The sequence below is a fragment of the Chelmon rostratus genome, chromosome 4, assembly GCF_017976325.1.
Source record: "Chelmon rostratus isolate fCheRos1 chromosome 4, fCheRos1.pri, whole genome shotgun sequence".
In the NCBI taxonomy this organism is placed as follows: domain Eukaryota; kingdom Metazoa; phylum Chordata; class Actinopteri; order Chaetodontiformes; family Chaetodontidae; genus Chelmon; species Chelmon rostratus.
The window spans coordinates 12,363,262-12,388,902 of record NC_055661.1 but is presented as its reverse complement, the minus strand read 5'-3'; the positions used below and the strand labels follow the sequence as shown (position 1 = coordinate 12,388,902).

At 41.6% G+C, this 25,641-nt stretch overlaps 1 long non-coding RNA gene across 1 annotated transcript; it reads left to right on the top strand.

The window, feature by feature from the left end:
- The first annotated feature begins 1,358 nt into the window (after positions 1-1,358).
- LOC121605324 lies at positions 1,359-23,691 on the top strand. Its single transcript, XR_006006792.1, has 5 exons — positions 1,359-1,474; positions 2,556-2,635; positions 5,673-5,775; positions 11,016-11,078; positions 21,284-23,691. It is a non-coding gene; the product is annotated as an uncharacterized LOC121605324 (long non-coding RNA).
- Positions 23,692-25,641: the final 1,950 nt, after the last annotated feature.

The window sequence follows — 25,641 nt, the reverse complement described above, 5'->3', positions numbered from 1 at the left end:
TTGTAATACTCAGAATAATAGTGGAATATTAGTGTGAATGAAAACATAATAAACCTTAGTGCTTTCAGGTATAAAGCATAACATGCTTTTTTTAAAGATTTTTTGGGACGTTTCTGCAGCAGCATTGAACCCAGGCCACTGCATTCTGGCCTTAATACATGCTGCACTCTAAGCCTTGTCTTAATTGTATTTCCTTGTCACTGGGTCTCGTTGTGCCTTGTGGGGCATCGTAGCTGCTGTATGGACATTAGGAAGGGTATAAAGGGGTTTTCTGTCCTGACTCACCTTAGACGTAAACAAACGGAGAGGCAGTAAACAGCTGTGGCAGCCTGTGAGGTGTTGGATACTCATCTCCCTCATGCCTCAGAAAACTCATACGTGGCCAAAACAGCAGTGAAAGTAGTGAAACTCATCTTGAGTAACTGACTCATGTTGGTGGTCTTTGCTATTTTCCCAAGGAGGAAGTAAGTAGGAAACTTGTTTAGCTTTAATCAGCAGTTTTTCTTCCCAAAGGATGCACTTAAGGAGGGATTGAATCCCATCATTTCTGCCTACGAGACAGATCAAACTTCTTCTAATTTCTGCCACTTTTCTCAACACTGACAGACATCCACCACCCAGTTCAGAACCAGAAGTTCAAAAGTGACTTTCTGTGATGTGACTGTTTAAAACGTCTCACAGTGGATGCTATGGCACTAAAGGAGGCAGTATATTTAAAACAAAAGTAGCAACACGGTCTGACAATGAAATCTGACAACCACAACAGCTCATTCTGAAGAACTGTGTGATATGTGTCTAATCAAGATATTGGCATTGGACATACCATGCAAGTGAAAACACATCTTTCATTCTTACGACAAACAGCACATCACATGAGGTCTTGTCAAAGTCATTCCACTAAGGTTTTCAAAAGGTTCATAACATGAAAATATGGTAATTTAAGCAAAAATCACATTACTTAAAATGATAGTTTACTCTTATTTAGCAGTATTTCATTGGTTAAACTTCCATATTTTTTGCAGTGTGTGTTTGTTTTGTGACCTCAGGCAGTTTTGGTATGTGGAGCTCCGGGAGAGCAGAGCACAAAGGTGTGCTGTGCTTCTCCCATTGGCTCATGTGGGATGAGGTGGTGTGATTGGGCAAGCGGGGGTGGGTTTGGTGGTTGCACCCCTGACTCATTACTCAGTATTTATGTGTGCACGTGCAGCTGTGCACTGGCTCGCGTGCATCCTGGCGTAAGTTCACTGTGTCACCAGCTGTGTGAGGTTCAGTGTGCAGACATGTTGCCAGGTCAAGGCTGTCCACACAAGGTGTTTTATTAAGAGTGTGAACAAAGCTTATTCGCTGAAAGTTTCCCTGTTTTCCTGCCATGTGAATCAGGCCTGTGTGAACTGCACAAATCTGCACAGAGAAGCATTGTTTAACTTCCTTTTTGGACAAATGGATGATAGAGGTGTGGATCCAGCCTGTTCAGGTCAGTTCTGGGAAAAAGACTCATGAATTTGTGGTTCAAAAGTGCATTTCTGCACTCTAGATGACATTTTGACTGAAGCATAAGATATTCCTGACCTCCTTTTAGCTCAGTCCTGTTTCCTCTGACTCTTCTTGTGATGCTTTTTAAATGTTCATGTTTTCATGGATGCAAAGGTCATGGCAGTGTTTTCATCATTTTGTAAACTGGGCTGCCGATTTATATTACAATAGCCTTGCTCACACAGCTAGTTGAAGGTGAGAATGTTGCACCTATATAAAAGGTACAAACATGGAATGGGGGGCATTGTTCAGTGAAGGTAGTAACAGAGCAAAATCACTGTTTGTGTAAAAAGAGTGAGCTGCGACATCCCAGGACAGGGGTGTGTCGCTTTGATGACATGTTATGTGTGCGACCCACCGCCGGGGGGTTAAAAAGCAGCTGTCAGCAGTGAGCAGCTCATTCAAAGAAGGCAGTTGTTATTGTTTAGAAAGCGCAGCATGATGCGTATGTCATATGTCATACTGTACGGCGACACCGATGTCTTGCACGTCACACCCGTCACGCTTCTTGTTCTTCTGGAAAGCCGGCATGCAATCTAAAATCCCACACTGGGACGACATTGTGCCGCCGTTGTTTGGTTCTGCATTAAAAAGGAGAGCCGGCATAATGAAGGGTCTTTGTTGCAACAGTATTGCGGGTTCTCTGTGTAAAAAGGACTTGTAATAAAAGACCTTTAATGGTCACTGAGCCCTGCCCTTTGTGCTTTTTTAATGTTAGCATAATGTAGCTGTTACGCAACAACTGTACACGACCTTAAATCCATTAAGCCATTTTCACTGACCTCGGTTTTTGTATGCACTATCTCAGGTGCTTTCCACCTTGTGGGAGGCATGCAGGGTATAAACTCAGCTGTGCGGCGCAATAAAGTTGACTGGTGTGTGAAATTTAAACAGCATGTGCAGAGAAGAGAAACAAAGAAAGAGATAAAGAAAGAGAAAGCAGAGGATTTAAATGGTCCTGGCATCACGTACAAGCCCTGAAATACGTCCTGTGTTGTTTTTTTTTAATTTCCAAACCACAGACTGTATTTTTAGTCTTTGGGTGAACAGAGACGGTGCGTGCTGTGACCTGACTCCGACTGATCATCGGCAGCTTCAACATGTGAGTTCAGGAGGGTAAATGCTTTGTTTGCTGTACATTTTGTTCTGTTCTATAACCAAATCTTCTCCTGAGAAGAGGAAGTAAACACACGCTTTGCCAGTTTTACCACATCCGCTGAAATGAAATTGTCATGAAGAGGTGATAACAGACAGGATTCAGATTTCTACCTAATCAACAGCTGTCTGTCATTCCTTTTCATAAAGCACTAGTATTACATATCAGTGCCAGGACTGGAAAACACTGCTACAATGCAAAATGTCATGTCAATGTACTGTTAACTGCAGAAACAGTAGCTCTGTCTTGTTGAAATGTTCTCAAAATAACTCCAATCTATAAAGCTGCTTCAATCAATGTTTTTAGTAAGCGGCAACCTCCAGGGTTAAAAAATGAAGCCGCATGCTGCCAAAAACTGCAGTTCCTCGAATGGCCACTCGGGGCTGCCTCCAAAACCAAGTCAATCCCCATAGACCTCCATATCAAAATGTCCAACTTTGCAGCAGAAATAAACATGTTTACGGTCTTGGTCTCTTAGCTAATTTGCCAGTTTATGACAACTGCATGGGGGGGGATTTCTATATTACTCACTCAAGTTATAGTTGAAGGCTCAACGGTATGCATAATTATGGGCATGGCCGCCATGGGTGATGGCTAGCTGCTAGGTTTTTTTGTAATATTAGACATATTTTGCATCTGTTGTCTATAACCTCTGACCTTTGACAACCCCAGCCTCAAGTGCTTTTAATGACATAGACATCTTAAATATCATTTGTTGGCATGTTTACCTTACATTTAAAGCACCTCAGTCCAGACGTGAAACCAAACATGTGACTCCACTCAAACACCCATTCATCAAAACAATAGTGATCTCCATAGGGAGACGGAGGAGGCTGTGGATGCTGCTCGTACCAGCTCCTAAGATTTATTGGGCGTCTCCTACATAAAACACAAGCTCAAAATAGATGCCAGATGATTTTCTACATAGCAAAACTGTCCTCTCGGGGCAGTGGAACATATGTGACATGTTATGTCTTCTTACATTTAGTAATATGAGAGGGAGAATAAGATGCAAATGAGAAGCCTGCTTTATGCTTGATTTAAAGAGAAAACAAGAGACCAACACGAGAAGCTTGAAAGTGCTCAACTATATTTTTTCCATTTATGTGGAATACAGACTGGTTCCATTATCCCAAATCAGTAGAAAGTACGATGCTTCAAGTTTCTTTCATGCCTGCTCTGAAAACAAAAACCCTTGCTGACATGAAAGCAAAACTTGATATCAGTGAAGCAAACATCTGTGTTTGGGCCTTAACGCTCTGCAATTACAACTTGTGAAAAGTGAAACTAAAAGTAGTCACTGTTCTCCAGGCTGTTGATAAAGATAAGATAATCCCATGTCTGCAAGTTCATGCAGTGCTGTCAAGGAAGGTGTGTTTTGACAAAAATAGACTGTTGTGATGCAAACTATCCTGACCGGAAGACACTGCAGGCGGACTTTGTGTGAAAGAGATGATACGTCTCCAGCCCTAATAAAACCTATCCATAAATCTGCTCCAGATCACAAATTAAATCTCTAAAGTGTCATTGTGCCAGACAGGACATGTTTAAACAGATTAGCACCTTGACTCTGACTAAGGGAAGATTTGCTGTTGTTCAGCTGGCAAAACTAATGTGAGTGTAAACACAACTTGGGGCAGTTTTTAGTGTCAGCTCACTGTACTTAGACCTCTGTATGAGGGCAGACTATTCTTTGTTTTCATTTACATCTGAGGTATTTAGTTGAGTGCAAAATTAAATGAGCTTCTAGTTCTACGTCTCAAGCAGTCACAGGCAGTGTCAGTACATTGGGAAAGACATCAGTGCCTCCACAGACACTTCTTTTTAATTTAAAGTGATTAAAAGACGGATGGATGGTTGCAGTATAGTTTGTCCATCATTTGATTGCCTCAAAATATGCACAGATTATTGGGACATTACAGCTTGTCATTAAAAGGCTGCAATATCTCTCCGTGGCTGAGGGCTGCTGCTGTAAACAAGTGGCTGTAAAATGACTCTGCACTGCTCCTCCCGCGTCACCAGTGGTGTCAACATCACCTTTGATCCTGATCACTAATGAAAGAACAGACAAAGAACACCTGCCAGCTTGCTTGTGACAGAATGATGGTTTAAAGGCAGCTTTTCAACACACTAACTGTAGATACTACGTCTCCACCTCAGGGCTCCAACCACTCATTTGTTTTAGTACATTTAGTAGATTGGATAACTTGAATCATTTGGGTCAGGTGATTGTTTACATCATCATTTTACAGGGTTTACTGAGTCAAATTAAACCTATATCTTCAGCCACAATACAAGCATGGCTCTAGATATGCCAATTTGGATCTGTTGGTTGGTCCGCCACTTTGGTCCAGATTGATGCACTGCCCCGAAAGTTTGTACAGACATTCATGGTCCCCAGAAGATGAATCCGTCAGACTTTCATCATCCCCTTATTTTTGCTCTCGTGTTACCGGACCCCTGATGGTTTACCTGGTGCTATCAGCAGGTCAAAGTTGCCATCTATCCCCTGAAATATCTCAACATCTATTAAGTGCATTGGCACAAGCTTTTTTAGACAATGTGTCCTAATGACTTTGATGGTCCCCTGACTTTTCATCTGGGGCCTCTATGAGGTCGGTGCTTTGGTGATTTTTGCTTTTGGGGATTTCTCATGTAGTGCTGTCATCGGGTCAAAAAAGTTGTCCAATGCTTTTTTACCTGACACTTTCAAAAGTCATTCCCATCAGCCTCATCTGCGCTTTGTGTTTAGTGCCAATTAGCATGCTAACACACCATGGTTAACACATACGCTAAACATCAGCACATTAGGGTTGTCATCATGAGCGTGTTAGCATGCTGATGTTAGCATTCAGCTCCAGCCTGTCCCAGCAGCTAGTGTGGCTGCAGAGTGTTGTTGGAGCAGCACTTTGCTTTTACTAACTACTGCTCATACTTACTGCTGCCCTTTCTCTATTTTCTTTATCTCTTCATCCACATGAAGCCTCCGCGCTGAGAGAGCAACAACAACTGGCTGCGATATCACGACCGGAGGAGTGGGTTGTTTTTGTTCGGCTCATCCCCCCGGAGAGGCTACAGTGTCACAGGTTTGCGCAGTTGTTATTGAAGAACCAGCGCAGCAACCTCAGACTGGGAAACAGTTCATGAGGTTGTTTTTATGCTTTAGGAAAATCCTGTCGGCCTCGGTTACCAATGCCAGCTGAATTTAAATTTCTATGTACACAAAAACAAGTTTATGTTGAAGCAACCAGAAAGAAACACAAGAAGAGGGGATGGCACATCATCATCATCATTATCAGGCATAATGGGCATATTATCCAAATAGTTATGATTTAGATTATTATTATTGTTGTTGTTACCAGTGATCATGAATAGTTAACTCTTCCCTTTACACAAAATAAAGCACCTCACGATTTCTGTTCATAAGATTACAATATTTTGATATATTAGTAGATTTTAGAATATCATCAATAACTGGTTAACATCAGTTATTTTTTTTGCAGATGCTTGTGATGTTATTTGGTATTTTTGCCACACTTTCTAGCGTCGTGATTGATTTTCCCCTCAGTGTTTTTGCTGTTGGCACGTGCTGAGGAGCCGATTCCCTCGAGCACACCCTCAGACTTTTGGAGAGTGGATGTGACTTTGTGGAATTATAGCCTGTTTGCGAACGATAGAGGGGGTTACACAGAGGACAGCCTCCCTCCTCGCTCATGACCACAACCCTTTGGGCCCGAACCACCGCCCTCTTCCCCTTTCCAACCCTCCAGCCCACCACCACCACCCCCACCCACAGTCTCACAGCAGACTGCTACTTCAGAGGAAGTCCTGCTGGTAACGTGTCGAAGGGCAACAAAACAGGCTTTTCTCTCAGCTGGTGAGCATGAATGTGAGGCCCCTCATCCTCACCCCTCTGCGTCTCCCCAGCTATTCCTCGATCCCCCTGCCTCAATCTCTCCCCGTTTGTTTTTCATTGAAAGGAAAGCTGAAACCTGTCTGGTTTGTTTTTCTCCTCCTCTTGGCCAAGTGCCTGCTTTTAAAGCCCAGGTGTTGGCGAACAGGGAGTCATCTTTCAGAAAAACACGAGGTAGATCGCTGGGTCACCAGGGTGGAGGGAGTAAGTGCAGGGAGGCTGACGCTGCTGGATTTTGACGTCTAATGTTTGGATGTTTTCATCTTTCAAACCGGTCGGACTGTCTGTCAGCTGCCAGTCAAACAGTGAAAAACACATTCTTCTTTGCTGACTTTATTTGTCAGGACAGTTTGTTTTTCACAATCCTCTCATGACAGGGAACTTTTTCTAAAAATAAGACAGGAACATTTGTCCTACAGGGTCCTCTGAAAGAAACTACCTCAAAGTTAACATAGGACATTTTCTGGATAGCATTTTTTCTAACAAGATAGAAAACCTTTCTCCCACCGTATACTATACCTCATCTTGTTGTTCAAAAACTGACAATTTAAATCAAGAAAAGATATGACAAGTGCAGCTAATAGTTAATTTTATTATCTTTTTTCCTCGATTGATCAATAATTTTGTCTGTCTGTCAGAAAATAGTTAAAAACGGCCATTACAATTTTCTAAAGCCGCAGGGGACACCTGCACATTTCTTGTTTTGTCCGACCTGTCATTGATATAAAACAGAGAAAAGCATGTCCATCAACGAATAAATGAATTGACGAATCATTTCAGCTTTACATACTACAAGATACTGTTTTCTTTCTTTTTTTTAGATCGTCTTTGTCATGACTTTGTTTAGGCACATGGCAGACTACACTGTCAGTTTTCACTGACTTGTGTGATGTTTGTAGGTGATCAAAGGTGTCAGGGACTAACTTCAGTGTTTTACCTGACATTACCAATGACATAAAACAAGCATTTGTGGCACCTGATGCTCTTTACTGTTCCGTTCACCCCAGTCTGTCATGCTGGGCTCTTATCAGTCTAATATGCAGCCTGATTCCACATTAAGATCCTCTTAGGATCTTTTCTTCCCACTTGAGTGGGAACATTTTGCCTTGCAGTGTGGGATTTATTTGGTGTGTGTTAACAGGATTAGTATGTTTTAACTCAACAGGCATAGATTTTCACCTGAGGTGAATTTTTTTTTCACCTTGAAAAAGCTTGTCATGTTACATGACAAGATTTTTTTGTCATGTAACATGAAGTAGAATGTTTTCCAACATACACACTTTCTTTTAAATGAGCTGCACTTTGCCTTTACATGAAAGGGAGGCGTTTCCTATAATGTTGTAGGGAACTGTTACTGCTGACATAACAAAGAACTGTTCTCTTACATTAACCCGTATGATTCATATTTTCATAAACATTTTCCCAAAACACCCCAGTGGACTTTTGTGTGTTGTGAAGTAAATACCTGCAATTAAAGCATAACCACATGACACCAGAGTTAGACATTAGAGGAACAGGCAGGTCAGGAAGGGTTTCCCAATATTTCAGGAACCAGTTGAATATCTTGATACTTGGATGACGTCCCTGTTAAAGCATCACGTGTTGTAGGAGTTCCCCTTTGATTTCAGCCAGACAAGCAATATTACTGTCATGTTACCTCATGAGGACTGTGTGTGGTCTGTAAAATGAAACAGAAAATAAAGCTACATGTTAAAGTTTGATGGTTTTGCACTCTGTTGCCAGAGTAAGTCGTATTATTTAGAGTCTTTTACAATAACTGGAATAGTTACACATGCAGAAATATAAAGAAACTACAAACACAGATACTGTACTTTCAGCTGAGGACTTAAAGAAGTGACACAACTGTCACAGTGGCTCAGTGTCTTTGACAGTCTGGATCTTCTCCTCTGGAAAGAAAAAGCTCAGCAGGGAATCTTTTAGGGAAACAGAACTGGGAAAACAGATTCAACCCCTGTTGTACCCCTCTGACATCCATCCACCAGAACCCCTTGGGAAAACCCAGAGCCTCCTCCTCCTCCTCTCTGCTCCTACAGCCAAAAGCCCAGCTGGAGAGTCATAAGGTCAGTCATCTGATTTAATAGCCGGCCCAGGTCACATAAACACACAACACTGGGAAAACGAACAGCAGAAGTTGACGTGGATGTCCTGAAGATTGTTATGAAGCTGAATTTACTCATTTTTGGCAGCAAAAATATATTTTTTTATCCTGAAGCAGGAGCCACAGAAACAACAGCTTCAATAGATGTAGTTCACAAATGTAATCGATCCATCAGAACAAACCATGCTGGAACAAACCATGCTGGATAAAAACAGATAATTATTTTGACCTCTTTTTACTGCATTACAATATAATTTGAACTCTTAAAATAAAGTCAGTTCATGGATTTCAAGGATTCAACATTTGTAGAAAACATTTTCACTTTATTTTGATTTTTCTTGGCCTTATTGTCAATAGTATGGACAGCCATACAGGTGATTAAACTTGTTTCACCACTGTCTCACTGTGTAGTGACAAATAGAGGGAGTGGACCAAAACACAAGTACACCTGACGATGCTATTATAGCTGAGCTGTAAGTACTAGCCCTGTCTCCTAGAGATTACGTTTACATGTTACTAAACTCTTATGTGCTGACTAACATAATCACTGCCTGGATTATATTCACATGCAACCTTTTTTCTGGAGTAAATGAAGTGCTTAATAAAGAAGTGGATATCACAAAGGAAATGTATTGCCAATTAACATTTAACTGATGCATTTGCTGTTAACATTTTTAACAAGTTGCCAGATATGTATATTAAGATTTTCTCATTAGGTTAATGGAAAACGTAATCTGCATTACTTTTCTTTTAAAGGGCATTTATCATTGCAAATTAATTGCATACAGATATAATTTCTAGGAGACAGGGCGGACTATAACAGTGTGAATCTCATCATTTTTATTGAGATTGTGTCAGTGAGGTTTTTCTTAAACACACATACCTCTCATTCCACGCTGTTGCAAAATCCATAGTTTCGCAAAAGCAGCCACATTTTCGCAGGATGAGCACTATGTGTTTTGCAAATATGTCTTAAACCAGCAAAATTACTAAAATGCAAACATACATTACTCTTTATTCATTCTCTCACTCTGTCTCTATTGTTGTTATGCATCACTGACTCTTTCCTGTCCTCATAGTATTCATCCTAAAGCTGCAGCCAACCTGCAGGGTTTCATAGAGTCATGCAGGCCTGCATCTGGCCTACATTACACTGTGACCACACCATGCTCATTTTCTTGTCCATCAAACATACAGCAATGCTTACAATGCAGAGTTTTGCAAAACAACTGCTAGGGATTATGTAAGAAGCCTCTGGTCACGCATTACTTTAACCCAAGACAGAGAATAACACTGTGCTGATGGTGGAGAAATAGCAGGGGTGGAGGAGAAGAAAGTGATGGAAAAAGTAGTGAAAATGAGAAAAATAGAAAGAGAAGGGGAAGAGAAGATTAAGAAGAACAGAAAAAGAGGGTCAAAGACGATTGTGTTTGAGAGAAAGTTGGAAAGACGTAGAAAGAGAGAGAGTGATGGAAAGATGGAGTGAAAGAAGGGGCGTGTAAACTAATAAGAAGGCTAAATAACAGAGGCAAAGATTGTGAAAGCAAAGAAGACAGAGAGAGAAAATCTATGGAACTAACTCAGAAGAGAAGAAAGAGTAAAATGCTAAAAAGATTGAGTGACCAGAGGTAAGTTTGTTTAATACACCTGTTTTTCCTTATCAGAGTGTCTGTCAGTTTGTGAACGTATCTTGTGACGAAAGCATGGGCAGGTGATGCCATCTGTGGGACTGAAGCACAACAGATAAGGGCTCCCTGTACCTGAACCAGGAATGCGCCTGACACAGAGGGCCTATTGTGGGTTCATATCTGATCTGAAATCATCAAACTGCAACCGAATAGAAAAACAGACTGCCTCTTGGACGGTGGAGGAATGAAACAAACAGTGAGAGCGCAGTGAGAACACGAAGTGCCAGACTGCGCTCTGACAGGTGGATTAGCCGTAAGAACATCCGGTAAACAAAACCATGCAGGTTAGCCACTGCTGCACGTTCAAGGCCTGCAGAACAGCAATCCATGCTGTGTAAAAGGATGATAGAGCATGATACATAAAAAACACATATGAAAAGCTGGTTCAAACAGCAGAAATCTGATCAGTCTTTGCAAGACTGAAGCTGAATTTTTGTATTGACTGAGGTCAAATCTGACTAATAAAAATATGTTGAGATGGAAATCTTCAGATCTGAGACTGTTTTCACTTTTCAAACAACTTTTCAAACCTTTAAAATCTACTTTTAGCTTTGAAATGTCAGTTTTGATTCCATGATTTCGGACAAATTTCCCTTCTCCAAACAGAGATATCTGTCCTGGATCAACCGGAACATGTCGGTGATGCCGTCAACACACACTGGATGCTTGGTGAGCGGACGGTGAGCCAGGTGCAACAAACAATCCAATTTGTGAAGAAGTCACACACCAAGCTTTCACACTGATGTCTGAGGTGGTGAGCCCACTGTCATGCTTTAGGTGACATGGACACAGGTGAGTTCTCCTGGGCCTGCAGTAAGTCACCTCAGATGCAATATGTCCTATAAGCAGAAAAGTGCACATATTGCATTTTATAGCACATTCAAACACACACACACACACATACACACACACACACACACACACACACACACACACACACACACACAGACACACATAAGTTCAAATGCATGCTGTAATGTGCTGTAATTTGATAGGCATCAAATGAACACGTAACACACCAACACATGCGCTGTACAACCCACTAATAAATACAGCAAACTCAGTGGCAACTGCTCATCTGAATACCAGGCATACACAAGGGTACACACACACACACACACACAGGCTTCCTCTGTGCAGGACCAGCTGTGTTAAGGCTCCAGACATTTAAGCGTAATAACATATGGAGGATGTGCGTGCCTAGCTGTGTGCCAATATGTGCGTGTGTGTATGTGTATGTGTGAGAGAGAGAGACAGTGTGTGTGTGTGTGTGTGAGCTGCGTTCAGTCAGCGTGCACACAAACTGTCACTGTTGTTCATCCTACTTGTCATTGCGTGTGTGTGGAAAGTTGAGTCCCGGGGCAGTACGAGCAGGGGAAGATGAGACTGTGCCAGAATTTGCTTTTTTGCAAAGACACAAGCAAACACTGGATCGACTGCAATAACATGAATGGAACAGGAACGATGAAAACTGAGGAAAACAAAGATTCTGAAATTAAGAAACTTTGCTACACTTCAACAGTAAACACAATAAATAGAATAGAGTACAAGCCGTGTACAGTCATTAGCTCAATCCAACACAAAGCCTAAAGGTGTGTTTCTAGGGTGTGTAACTGTGTTGAGTGTGCAAAGCTCAGCAAACCTCACACAACGAAAAAAAGTTGCATTCTAAAGACGCCTTCCTGCAGCAGTCAGCAACGAAACTAAAAGCTCTGACCTTTGACCTCTTTACTGCAGACTGTGTGCAATACTTGTGATGAAGACGTTTACAGTGATCCTACAGTCTTAACCTAGAAATCAGTTAAAAAAGAGCATCAAGAGGCTTAAATGTCAATAACTTATTTAATTTCTGGAGCCAATAGACAGTGACACTGTGCATATTGTCTACATGTTATCTCTGTGTAGTCTAATTAGAAAAGATTTTATCTCTATTTAGCAAACTTGCGGGACAGACTTGTCCTGATGGGCCTTGATATGACTCTGATGCACATTTAAACAGCAGCAATTTCACATACAGTACGTGTTTCTGTCAGACTCTTGTATCACGCTCTCACTTTCACTCTTCACCACAGCTCATATTATTGACAACAATTTAATACTGTGCATGTTGTCTTTCTTTTCCTCCTGATGCTACTGTTCTTGCACTCTGTAATCTAACTTTGCAATTTGCATTTAGCACAAATTAGCACTGACACTCTTCCATTTGTTTTGTTTTGTGCTCTTTCTATTTGTTAATCTTATTGCTTATATTAGCCATATTATATATTATGCTCCTCAAGTTTCTCTGTGGATATTACCCGTTGAGATTGTGAAAACACACATGACAAAAAATAAACTGTCGTGTGTTTTCACCAGGCTGACATGTTCAAACACGAAGCTGCGAAACTTTGCAAGGCACAGGAGAAATTCACTTTCAGCACCAGCTTCAACAACAAAGAGGAAGTGAAACTAAAAACTTTCTGTGTGTGTGGTGGTGTGTGTGTGTGTGTGTGTGAGGACACAGACAGCTGGGAACATCAGGCCCTGCCCATCCTCACCCTACTCTCATTGGCTGTGCTGTTGTCAAGCGCATTTAATAAGAAAACAAGTTGCTGCTCAGCCAATCAGGGCAGACGTAGAATTTCCCCATCTTATCTGTGGTGACATCGCATGGCCCTTTAAACGTTAGACCGCAGACAGAGTTTAAATGGCCTGATGAGACGGAACACGCCTAGAAAACAACATTCATGTTTTAAGTTTATTTAATGACACATTGTGGCATGTTTCACCATAAGGCATTTGGCATTATTAATATGTTTTTAAATGTATATAGCTCTCAAAGGAGCTTTTCATGTGTGTCTGTTGGCTCTTTAAGACACTCATTCATGATTCAATGGCTAGAGAGGGCCAATAAAAATCCAGTATTTTATTAAAAGTGGAGAAGAGGGTGAGAAAAACTATCCATTCGCTCGTTATGATTCTGGATCTGATAGTCTACTATATGTATGAACACTGATGCACAGCATACTCCATCTTGTTGTGTTCTGCACCCAGTTGTGTAAATGTTTTACAGATTTTTGGATTAAAGCGAGACATGATTGGTCAACGCCGTCCTGGGGCACCAATAGGAATTCTAATCTTCCATAAAAAGATCTTAAAAACAGCTCTAAAGCAAACTCTCACATGTGGCATGAGGCAGGAGCCCTCTGAACAGTCTGCCTCCTCTTATCGTTTGAGGTTAATATAAAGTTATGTTATCTATGTAGCACGACTAGCACTATTTTTATGTCCCTAACTGTAAATATATTCAAGAGTCAAACTGGTGAATAGTGGTTGTGCAATCCCCTGTAACTTCTATTCATCAGTTTTCAGGGTAGGTGGTTTTGTTTTAATTCACAATAAGACTACAGTGGTCTTGGATCAGTTTAGTGAGTGTGTCTCTACTTTTGTTATGTCAAAATATGAATAAAAACACACAAACTGGGTCAGCACTTTATAGTTTGCACTATAAAATGAAAATTAAACGTAGCTTTTTATCACAGTAATGACCAAGCTGGAAATCATCCTCTGCATTTAAACAATCCTAATTATTTTGTAGCTGTCGGCAGCCGCAGTGCAGTTTTTAAGAGACCGTTCGGGGCCAGTTACTTGGCAGGCAATGAGAATGGCAGGAGAATTCCAAATAGCCAACATACATGTCTGGTAAAAATGCAGAGACGTGAACATGAGGAGAATTTGCTGTACACAGAAAAGAGCAGGGCTGAGATTTGAGTTACGAGACGACACTGCTAAGCCGTGAGCCAGTGTGCAAAAATAGTCAAAATCTCTCTGATTAATTACTCTAAACAGATCGAGGCACGTTATAAAAGATTGCAGACTCTGCGTCACACCAGTGAAACCACATCTCCTACAAACTGTGTTTGCCAGAGGTGGAATCCAGGTGAGGGGGCAGATACTTTGTTTTTGGCCTTTCAGAGGGGAAACTCTGGGCCGTCCAGGCACTGGGTGAGAGGGCGCAGCCAAGTGGATGACCGGTCAGGAGGACCAACTCTGCAGCCTCTATTTGTCTGACGGGCTTCTGTTCCAAAATGCTATTTATATCCACTCAGGAAAAAGAGATGATAGCTGGGATTTATCATAACATTAGTACAATTCATTGACAGATAATTTGAAATTGACAGTTTTTCAAAGTTGACAAGTTGAGTCTATGGCTCTGGGGCGATTTGTTAAATCTGTGCACCTGAAGAGATAAGAACAATGTCAATTTTCAACAGATCAGTTCGTATTGAACATTCGCTGAAAGGACCTGCGTGTTTTCTGCAGGTGGAGATAAAATCAGCTGCACACGCCCCCACACAAACCCACTGTGATGTACGTCACACACAGGGAGAGGAGAAAACTGTTTCCTGTGTTCTTCGGCTCTGAGCATGTGACCGATGAGCTCGTCTGGAACAGGCCCCTCCCCCACGCTGCCTCCACACTGTATATAGACTTCTGTACTCCACATGAAAACATGCCGACTTGTGCCATTTGTTTTTCTCTGTCACTCTACACTTTACTGATGCTTGTGATTTGTTTGTGAGCTTGCGTGAACACAGATGGATGTGTTTTGATGTGCGTGTGAAACGAAAACAGTAGGTGAGGCAAATATTGATTTACTTTGGAGTTATAGTTTCTAATGAGGCCTGTAGCATTTGTTTGTATTACTGGGTTTGCGGGGACCACAAATATAGGGAGGGGCTGCAAATTGCTTCGGCATTGTTGATCAGCCCCTGCATCAGAGCAGTGGCTCTGCAAACTTAGGTCATAGCAGTGCAAGTGCCCAGTCATTCCAGAAAGTGGCACAACAAAATTAATTCATGCTGGAACCTAGATGACATGGTGATGACTCCTGGGTCATGTGACACAGCTAATACAAAGCCTTCTTCCACTCTAAACTCTCCATTTGTCTCTGTTTCCTCAAAGGTCAAGACAATTTGTAATTTGTCAATGTTGGAAAAGTTTTGTGTTGATTCCTTTCCAGTGAACTGACTGCAATCTGAAATTTAGATCATATAAATGCTGATGTAGCAAACTGAGCCAAAAAACATAATTGTTAAGTAGCCATCAAACTATGCACATTTTTTGCTAAATTATTTCCCTGCACGGGCAGAGAACTGCTTTTAAATGAATGCAACTTGGGACCAGTGTAATGTATAATTCATATGACCTTTGAATAGACAGAGATAGCAGTATAACGATCTGCACCGACCCTTCAATCCTGTGTAAATATAAGACAGATATGAAAGCTGATAGCAGTGGTCTAATTCACTCTGTGACACTGGGAACTAAATATCTCCTTAAACTCACGAGTTTGCAAAACCAGATTAAAAATCCATTTTCATTATGCCACAATGTCATGTGGTGAAGATATGGTCAAACTTAACCTTCAACATGCTCTCCTACAGTAAAAGCCAACAACACTTTTCATAAAAAGGGGTTGAGACTGGTGCAAATACATGAAAAGTGCATGCTGTGCAGCTTGAATTTTTACATTGTGACAGCATCTGTGCTAATTTGAGGAGGTTTTCTCACATTTTCCCTTTTAAACTCCAGAAAAAGTGGCAAGCTAAAAGAGTGTCCTTGAGCGAGTGGGAAATTGGCTCACCGAAATACCTCTCAGCTCCCCAACAACAGGAAAAGGCCTTGTAAACTTGAACCACTCTTGGCTAAACTTTGTGTTTGCTCCCAGAGAAACACGTTCTCTCACCGAGGCTAAAAACATTTTACCGTCGTTAATAGATGCCATTGTACTCACCAGCCTTACATCCAACAAACAGATGTTTTAGTTGCAGGAAAATCTGTCCCTGACACAACCATGACCAACCCCACAACAGATGGTTCATTAACCAGAGAAAACACACCTCTGTGTTTGTGTGGCAATGCAAACTGCTTGCTGAAGAGATCATCTTCTTAATGCAGAAACTAGGTGGGATTAGATTTTTTCATCCTGTTTCAAAGGACTGGTACCTAACAGCTATACATCATACTTTCTGCGACGGTATATATGCAGCTAAAGATAGTCCCGTCTCAGAGCGTGACTGGGGGACAGAAGAGGAAGTGTGTACACATGTGAGCGTGCAAGAGTAGTTTTCTCCCTTTGTGCGTACCAGTTTGAGTTTTAGACCTCCACAGGTAGAACTGAGGATATTTTGACAGTCTTTACAAAAGGGAATTATAGTATAAAGTCTTGTGTCTCTTCAAATTATATTAGAAATATTGTAAGAGGTTAGAATTAGAATTACATTCTATCAAAATTTCCGACTATAAACTGCTAGAAGTTACAATTTGTTAAGACTTAGGGGCACAGTAAGATTAGAGCTATGATCTTTAGGTTCGGCATGAAGGGGTGAGAGTGAGTCTTGCTGTTCATATCATGTAAGGGAACTGACTTTAAAAAATAATGAAAAGCATCAAACAAAGTATTGACAATTAAATAGTCAAGCTTCTAATCAAACAGCTGAATGCTCTTTAGACTGCGCTGTGGTCCATCCAATGTCAGAGAACGATGTTAAGTTGTGGGTTAGATATCACAGAGAGAATACAGACAATGGCTAGCCCTCATAAGTACGCTAATCCTGATATGTGTGTGTGTGCCTGTGTGTATGCACATATGGGAGGAAGAAGTCAGAGGAAGGAGGAGGCGGGGGTGATGTAGCTCCCAGCACTGGCTCACGCCGGTTTGCGCTGCTTCTCGCTGGCCCAGCCCCACAGCGAGGTTGCGAGGTTAGCGGAGAGGCGAATGGATTTGGGGTGGGGAGGTGGGTTAGAGAGGGGGGTAATTTAGCGCCCAGACTGCCCTTTGCAGCACTGAGGGCTGTAGCTGGGGCACCCGCTGGCATGCCAGGCAGATATCTCTACGTAGAGAATGCATGGAGCGGCCATCACCCATGTGAGGTGATGTGATGAATCAAGGCTATGACACTCAGACGTGTCATATAGATACTGGTTTGTGCATCACACTGTGCAACGGAGGCACATAAAGACTGTTCTCACGTGCACAAACATACACGTGCCCTGAAAACTTACTGTCACTGTGTGGTAATTTTTTTTATGGATTTCCCCTTTTCATGCAGACTTGAACTGACTTTAACACAGATGAAGCAGAACTGAAAGTTAAATGACTGTGACTTCTGATGAGTCAAGATCAGTCACTATTACAAAACTATAACAACGTCAAACAACAAATTCAGCTTAGATAAGACAAATAAAAGTATGATGAGCCTGTTTTCGGCCCTTCTTTAAGGAAAATTTTGTGTCCCAAATTACCCGACAAACTCCAATACAGACCTTTTAACATGCAGTACAGCACATGTATATAATCAGTGGAAAAAGAGTGATTATTTTCAGAAGCTACGATAAGAAACTCAATATACCCAATCTTTATTTTTCATGTGTGTATGTGCACTTGTCGCAGTGAGTTGAACTGACTGACACGACGGGTCACCAGCGGCAGCAGTTGCTTCTGCGTTTGGTCATTTTTATGAGAGCAGGGCAGAGACTCGAGTGTGTTTGTTCACACTGTCCTTTGAGACTGCAGAACAATCCTGCGCATATCCAGCAGTTTTGTTTACTTCTGCAGTCCATTTGTCTGTCCAAGAGAGAAGAAGGATGTCTGAACTCTGCTGGCACCATGTAACAACATTGACATGCCTAAAAATGTCAGTGACCAATGATACTCTTGCTCATATTAAACTGCTTCTTCACATGTCTGATTGCCAGGGAGGATAACCTTGGACTGCCCATTGTGCTAAGTTTAAGTTGCAGCAGCATTTGTTTTGACTTCCTTCTTCCTGCCTAAAAGTCTGTCTCTGTCTTGGCAGGACGACAGGTTTTCTGTCTAACGAACGGGCTGCTTCTGAGGTCTTCAGGCTTTACTTTACAAGCTCTGGTTCAAATGTAATTGCGCAGCTTAAACAAGCCAAGAGCAAAAAATGCAACAAAGAGATTTGCACAATGAAGCTGGCCAACAAAAACCAGGTGCAGGTGGTGTCTCACCTTAAGGCTCCATTTAAATACAAACAGAACATCTGTAATCTGATCATAAATGGTCCTGTCAGGCTTTGGATTGGAGGTCAGTAGTTCAACTTTAATGGCTGTTGACTCCCTGGTAGTGAATTTACACAGTTTTTATATTCTGTAGGCCTTCTTCTGCTAGTTTCTTGTGTAGCAAATCAAGATCCATCTAAAGAAACACAGTATTCTAACCGTTACTAGATAGAACCTTTCTTTTAAAGTCTGCCAGCTGAAAATGCCACTGAGCACTGGCAGATACAGCAAAAATACAGCACACAGAAAAATGCACTTTCAGTGGATACATCAATATCACTATTCACTGGAAAAAGAATGTCTTCCGCAAGATTTTCTAGCTCTCAAATCAATAAAATGCAGCTGGACTTATGCAATGGAAAAACTAAGTAGTACCGCCTCGCCTCTGTCCAGGTGGAACTGATTTTCAGCTGTGGCAGATGGAGAAATTTTGCCCAAGTATGCTTTACTTGGATTATAACGCATGTTTTTCCAATCAATGAGGTGGTGAGGATTTAGATTTGGAGAGGAGACAATGGCTCAGAATTTGTGCCTTTGGCCTTTCCTTTAAACAGTATTTATCCACGAGCTCTCGCATGGCAATGCCTTGCTCCATATCTGTACACTTCCACACATTCAAACCAGCTAAGCCTTTCCTAAGTTTTCTACTATTGGCAACTCAGCTTCGTATTGAGATGTCTTAGTCAAGGGCAGCTTGACTGTCGCTGTTGATGGATGTAAGAGGTTGATTTATCACCACTCAACTGTGAGCTACCACCTTTAACAAACTTGCTGCTCAAGTTGAGTCTGACAATGAATTTATCAGTCTTCACCACATGCATCACATACATCAGCCAAATCAGCCAACTGTTTTCATGCCATTCATGTATGTACGACTTTAGCAGGAACGTCCAGAGAAGGTCTCTAATGTGCGTGATACAGGGCCCGAAATGCACAAGCTCGATAAAATCCTGAAAACTTTTTTCATTCATTGGAATGAACTGGGTTTTGTGAAATGTACACACTGGACTGTGTAAGAGCCGCACAGGATTAAACTTCTGTGGCACTTTCAGTGAAAGCAGATGATCTGGGCTGCTGCAGCAGTATATAGCTGCCTTTGGTCATGCGTTATAAAACCTGTGAGTCAGCACAGAGCAGTTACTATCTCACACCGCAGTGGATTGATGACCGCTCAGCATGTAGTGAGGCTCCAGGCAGAGTTATGGGGTGAGGTCAGAGGTCAGGAGTCTGACCTGCAGAACTGCCTCCTCCCCTCTTTCAAACATCCAATGAGAGCCTCTTGCTGTGTTTGAAGAAAACACTGCATCATATCTGAACAGGCGAACAAAATTATTATAAATCTAAAAAAAGATCAGACTTGTTTGCTTCATCTGTCTAACCCCAACCACTAAAATGGAAACCGAGGTGAAGCGCAGTCAATGTGTGTGTGCAGTGATCCCGTGTTTGCTCTGATGAGTGAGGATTACCGGGAATTTATTGTGTATTAATAGAACATGTGTGATCTCCAGTGAAGACAGCAGCCAGCATTAGTTGGTCCAGCAAAGTAAGTTTAGGACTTGGCAGCTGGCTGAGTCCAGGAATAGTGTCAGTTCTCATGAGCTCTGTGACCGACAGCCAGCTTTACATCAGGCTGAGCTGGTCCCAGAGACGAGACACCGCTGCCACTGACCCCACTGCCCTCTCTTATCAAGGTTTTATAATGACTCTCACCTACTAAAAAAACAGACCAAATGTCGGTGCAACCGCGAGGCCGCAGCCCTCCTGACATTTCTTTGCAGTCTTTTCTGTATTCCTCCCATGATTAATTCCAAGCCGATCAATATTTTTTCTTTTCGTTTTCTTGGGTTCTTTCCAACTCAAGAAACCAACTTGTTTGTGTCTTGTTTTTCCCGAGACCCCTCCCAAACCAGTCATTGCATTTATATCCTATATTCCCATTGTTAAGAACGTTCTCATCATCTTCATCACCTTCTTCTTCTCCTCATCACCACCATCATTCAAGGCCTAAACGAACTCAGCAGGGCCGGTCAGACTTGGTGTTAAAGGTTAGGTTAGAATTAGGTTTAAGTCAGGGTAAGGGTTTGGCTTTTTTTGTGATTAGGGATTAATATTTTTCCTGAAAATTAGACACAAATTAGACAGAAGCACACCATCCTGGGAATGTTAGGAACTGCTCTTGTTCAACACCACATGCAAAAAGAAGAAATATGCGTAAACCTGTGGGTTCCCAACCCGACCGCTTTATTGTATTATTTGGTGGTATTAATAATTATGAAGGCAGCACTATTTTTGTCAGTCAACACTAGAATGAACATAATCTGAACTCGTTTGCAGTTTGAACTTCGCTGTAGCTGCGAGGAACATGAAATGCCATGTTGATATTGCTGTGATCTGTCGGCTGAGGACAGAAGTGATACTTGACAGTTCTTCTGTGTATAGGCCGAAACAAAGAACGATTTGTTACAGCGAGCAGTTTTTTCAAAGATATTCTGTTAGGCTGAGATGGAGTCCATGTAGTTTCTTTTTTTTTTAATGGTGCAGGTCCATGTGTACTGAAAGAGTACAATGTCCCGGACAAATGGGAGAAATTTTGGTCAAATATAGTACACGCTACACATCAACACATTTCATCTTTATAGCATCAGCATATAGATCTACAACTTATAGCCACAAAGAGTTGCCTGAACAGATTGTTCTAACAGAAGTATGTGTGGATGCCCACTAATGCCAAGCATGTCTGCCTGATAATCAACACACCCAAATCTGTCTCTGGCTGACAGTCTCCTGATGTCTTATGTAACGTGCAGGGGAACACCTGCACGTCCTGGAACATCCTGGATGACCACCGCTGCCCCTGCCCGCTCTCTGCTGTGGATCTTCTTACACTTCGGGGGAATGTGTATCCAAATTGTTCCTGGTGACAACAAGCGCATGACGGAGCGCTAAAAGAAAATGTTCAGCCAGTCTGAGTCAGAGGAAAGACGAGGAGGAGGAGGAGGAGGATGGAGGGAAGTTAGGAGGGGTATATAGCCCCGAGAGTCAGCCTACGCTGGTTCAGACCGGTTCCTGCCCCCTTCCCCTTCTCCTCTCTTCTTTCTTCTCCTCCTCCTTTCCTCTAGTATACTCTACTCATCTCACTGCCTCTCCTGCTTTTTCTTCCTTTCTTCTTGGGTCTTATTTATGTTTTTCTCCCTAGCTTCATCCTCTTATTTTCCACTTCTTTCCTGCTTTCTTATTCCCTCTTTTCTTCTTTTCCTCTAATTGTTTGCCTGCAAGTTATCTCACAGCTCCATGGGTATGCACTGCTAAAACCAAAATTACCTTGATATGGGTTGAAAGTGTAAAATCCAGTTAACGTTTTGTCTTCATTTTTATCAGGACCATTAGTGACACTGTTTCTGGTATACAATCATGAGTTGGAGAGAGTGAAAGAAGCCATAGAGAAAATAAAAGTGCGATGAGAAATGCGTGTGTGCATGAGAGAGAAACAAGATGGAAAGATGTTGTCCTTCGCATGCCCCTTAATGCCAGTGAACTCTTTGCATATATTGGCAAACATCACAAAGTATGAACATGAAAACACGTCATGACATACTCTGCTGCAGTGCCCTCAGTTAAAATCACCTAAGGTTTAAACAGCACACTGAGGGGTGGGTCAGATTTACACTGCAAGCTGTTGATATTCTAAACAGACATAGATGGACTTGGTTTCTCAGCAAAACTGCAGACTCTTGTTTTTCCTGCAGGGTTTGCTAACCCAGAGGAGGCAGGAGATGTAAACACTGCAAGGCTGAACAATGTTTCCTCCTCCAGGCTGACGGCCAGACGGATTAGAGACTGTCAGCAGTGAGATCTGATGCAAAGCAACAGTTCAGCCAGCTGGAGTGAAACAATGATGGACGATTCTTGAACCGTAGATGTAGTTTTGCATGTCCTGTTTTCAATGTTTTTCAATGATTTTACAGACGTGCAGCACAGAGAAAAAGGAGACTACATAAATGGCAACAGAACTCATTCAGACAAACATAAAGGATTATATTTTGCTCCATAAAGAAGCTGAAGTAGACGGTGAAATGAATGCACACCTCCTAACAGCGACAAATCCTTTCTTGCCCAGTTATCTTTGGCTATATGCTTAACAAAAAAAACAATACAAAAGTTGTTTTTACAAAATCTCGGAGTGACCATTGAGAGAAAAAAACAAATATCGAGACCATGTTTTACTGCATCAAAGTGCTCGAAATGCTGCTACCCATACATCTCTAAAACACTTATTGTCTATGAGTTTGCTCTTCTACACCCTAAGTTAGTCATGTTCACGCCTTAAGCCCTAATATGCCTTCAGAGAGGAAGGCTGGTATGAGCTATAACTGTTGGACAAGTTGTAAGAAAATGGACCAAGGTTTCTGGGAAACTGTTCATGCATGGTGGGCAGACTGAGTGTTGATAGCCTGCGTGGTGTGGTATGTAAAGTTGGTTCATTTTAGGGAAGAATTAATGTCATGATTTGATTTTTGATTTGATTGTGTCAAAGTATGTACACTTATCTCGTGCGCAGGAATTAACCAAAATGTGGGACCGAATTGTATCACGTACTCATGCAAAAGCATTTCAAGCCCTCGATGTAGTAAGACGTGGCCTTAACATAGATTTTTTTTCTGTCTATGGCCACTCTGGGGCTCCATGTGTATAGAGGGTTATTTGTAGGATCCCCATGCCAAAGTCCCATGCACAAACAAGCAGCTCTGGTGACAGGGTGACATTTGATAGCTTGACTTACTAATTAAGGCTAGTTCACAGTCTGTGTGAGGTACAAGCCAGATTCACTGAGCGTGTTGACCAGCAAATACACTATCTGATAATGTCATCGACCTCCATCACTTATTTAAGAGCAAGGCCTTCCTGTTGTTTATCATGTTGATTTTTTTGTCCTTTTATTTGCCCTCATCATCCTTATTTGGCTGTAGGGATATATTCTCACACTCTGGAACTGACTGGATCTGACCTGTATCATATATGTATAGAATAATTTGTGTCTGTTATGTTTTTTTTCACCACTAAAGTTTAACCCATTCAAGGTTCTTTGCAAAGACATGCACTCCTCCCTTACTGAAAAATACAGAATCTGTGAAAACATAATTACATCTGAAAGGTTTATCTGTTGGATGCAAGATGACTGAAAAGTCCATTCTCAGTGTATGTGCACTGGAAGTTTCAAGTGTCAACGCCACACCTGTGTAATTTAGATAAACTTTCTGTGCACACCTGAAAACAGCCTTCTAGTGTCAAACTCTGCACATACACCATCCTGCACAGTTAAAGTCAAACATCCAAGTGAAGCAACAATTAAAAAAAACATATTTTAAGTGAAGGGGGACTAAGTATGCCAATAATTGTTTTCTCCAGTTTTGATCTTCCAACAAAATAGCTGACAGTGTGGTTCTGCTCCTATTGCTCCAGAAACAGACCTGAGCAATTCTGACTGAGAGTATTTGAATGAAGATAACTTATTGAGGAGGAGATGAGGTGGGAGGTTGAGAGCATTAAATTGACTGGGAAGCAGGCGGGAGTGCAGCAGCCAGAAAGCAGCTTTAAGCATTGTAGGATGTAAAATATCTGCAAAATCTGTTTATGTGGACTTGTTCAAGGTCGGGAGAATGCATGATTGGACAGTATATGAGACTGTAAATGCAAGTTGTTCAGTATCCATTGTGGTAATTATGATCTGGATCCACCACCAAAGGTGATCACTCCAGATTTCAGACAAAGTCACTCAACCTTCTTGCTTTACAGAGAATGAGGAGGGAAAGAAAGGTGTGTAAAAGTAGTTGTTTTGTATTTCTACTCTTTCTCCCTAACATGCTTAGCTACACAAATCCCAGTCAACATTACTTTTTCTGTAACTGGTGGATGTTGTTATCCCATTCATTATCACTGGTTGCACTAGAAGAAATAATAGCTCTAACCCTGGTGGCACTGCTCCACCTGTTGAACTACAGGACCACCAGCACCCTGCAGGTACATGTTTACTAGACAAATGATGATCTTCTTATTTGCAATACTGGGCTATGATTTAAACTACGCGTCTAACCGAGACAGGTATAAAGAATATTTTTGTCCTTTGTGGCCAACACCAGGTATCGACTATAATGACAGACTAGGTGTCCAAAGGTGAGTCACAAGCAGCTGTCTGCCTGAGACAGCATCCACAGCAACCCAGAGACGATCAAGTGACACCATCAAGCGCTTCCTGCCGAAACACATAAACATCATTCGCTGTGTCATCACACGTGGCAATTTTAATTCCCCGCCCGTAAGCAAACTGGCAAGAACTGCTACTCTGATTATGATAGTTACATTTGAGTAGCACAGTTGGACAGTGTAAAAATTGAGGGAAACAAAACAAACATGTCAACAAACAACATGTAATCCAGCAAGCCCCTGTTAAAAGTTAAAAGTTAGGCTTTGTGTGGCTGGTCGTTAACATATCTGAAAATGATATCTGGAGAAGAAGGTGGGAGGTGGATACAAAAAAAATGGTAATTTTTAACATTATTGAAAACAACTTGATAGAAATAACAGTGGATGATTTCAGCGCAGATTTTTCCTTTAAATATACTAACTCTACAGACAATCTGAAGATCTGTGACCGTATTGGTCATGGTCTTAAGAGACAGACTACCTGTAGCTTGAAAGGGAAAACAGCAGAGTCATGTTTACCCATATTATATACCCATTCTAGCATTTAAATTATGTTTTCATTCAAAGCAGTTAAAAAAAACAAAACAGTGAGAGGTAACCCTGTTTTGCTCAAGGACACTTTGACTGTGAGGACTCAGACCTGAGACCTTTCAGTTGCATGATGCTCTGCCAGCACAAAGTCACCCACTGAGGCGGATTCAGTTACTGTCACACATGGATCATCCCGTGTGACAGGCAGAGCCATGTAAATAATCTGCAGCAGCACACATAGGGTTGAAGTCATTAAAACACCCTGAAAGTAGTACAGACAGTACTGGGAAAGAGAAAAAAACTACTATTTTTATGTTCCATAATGTACAAGTTTTCCTTGAAAGCACAATCTTTTCCACCCCTGATGGCTAACAGGAAAAACTGAACATGGATTTTATGAATAATTCCCTCCAGACATGGCGTTGCAGAGCAG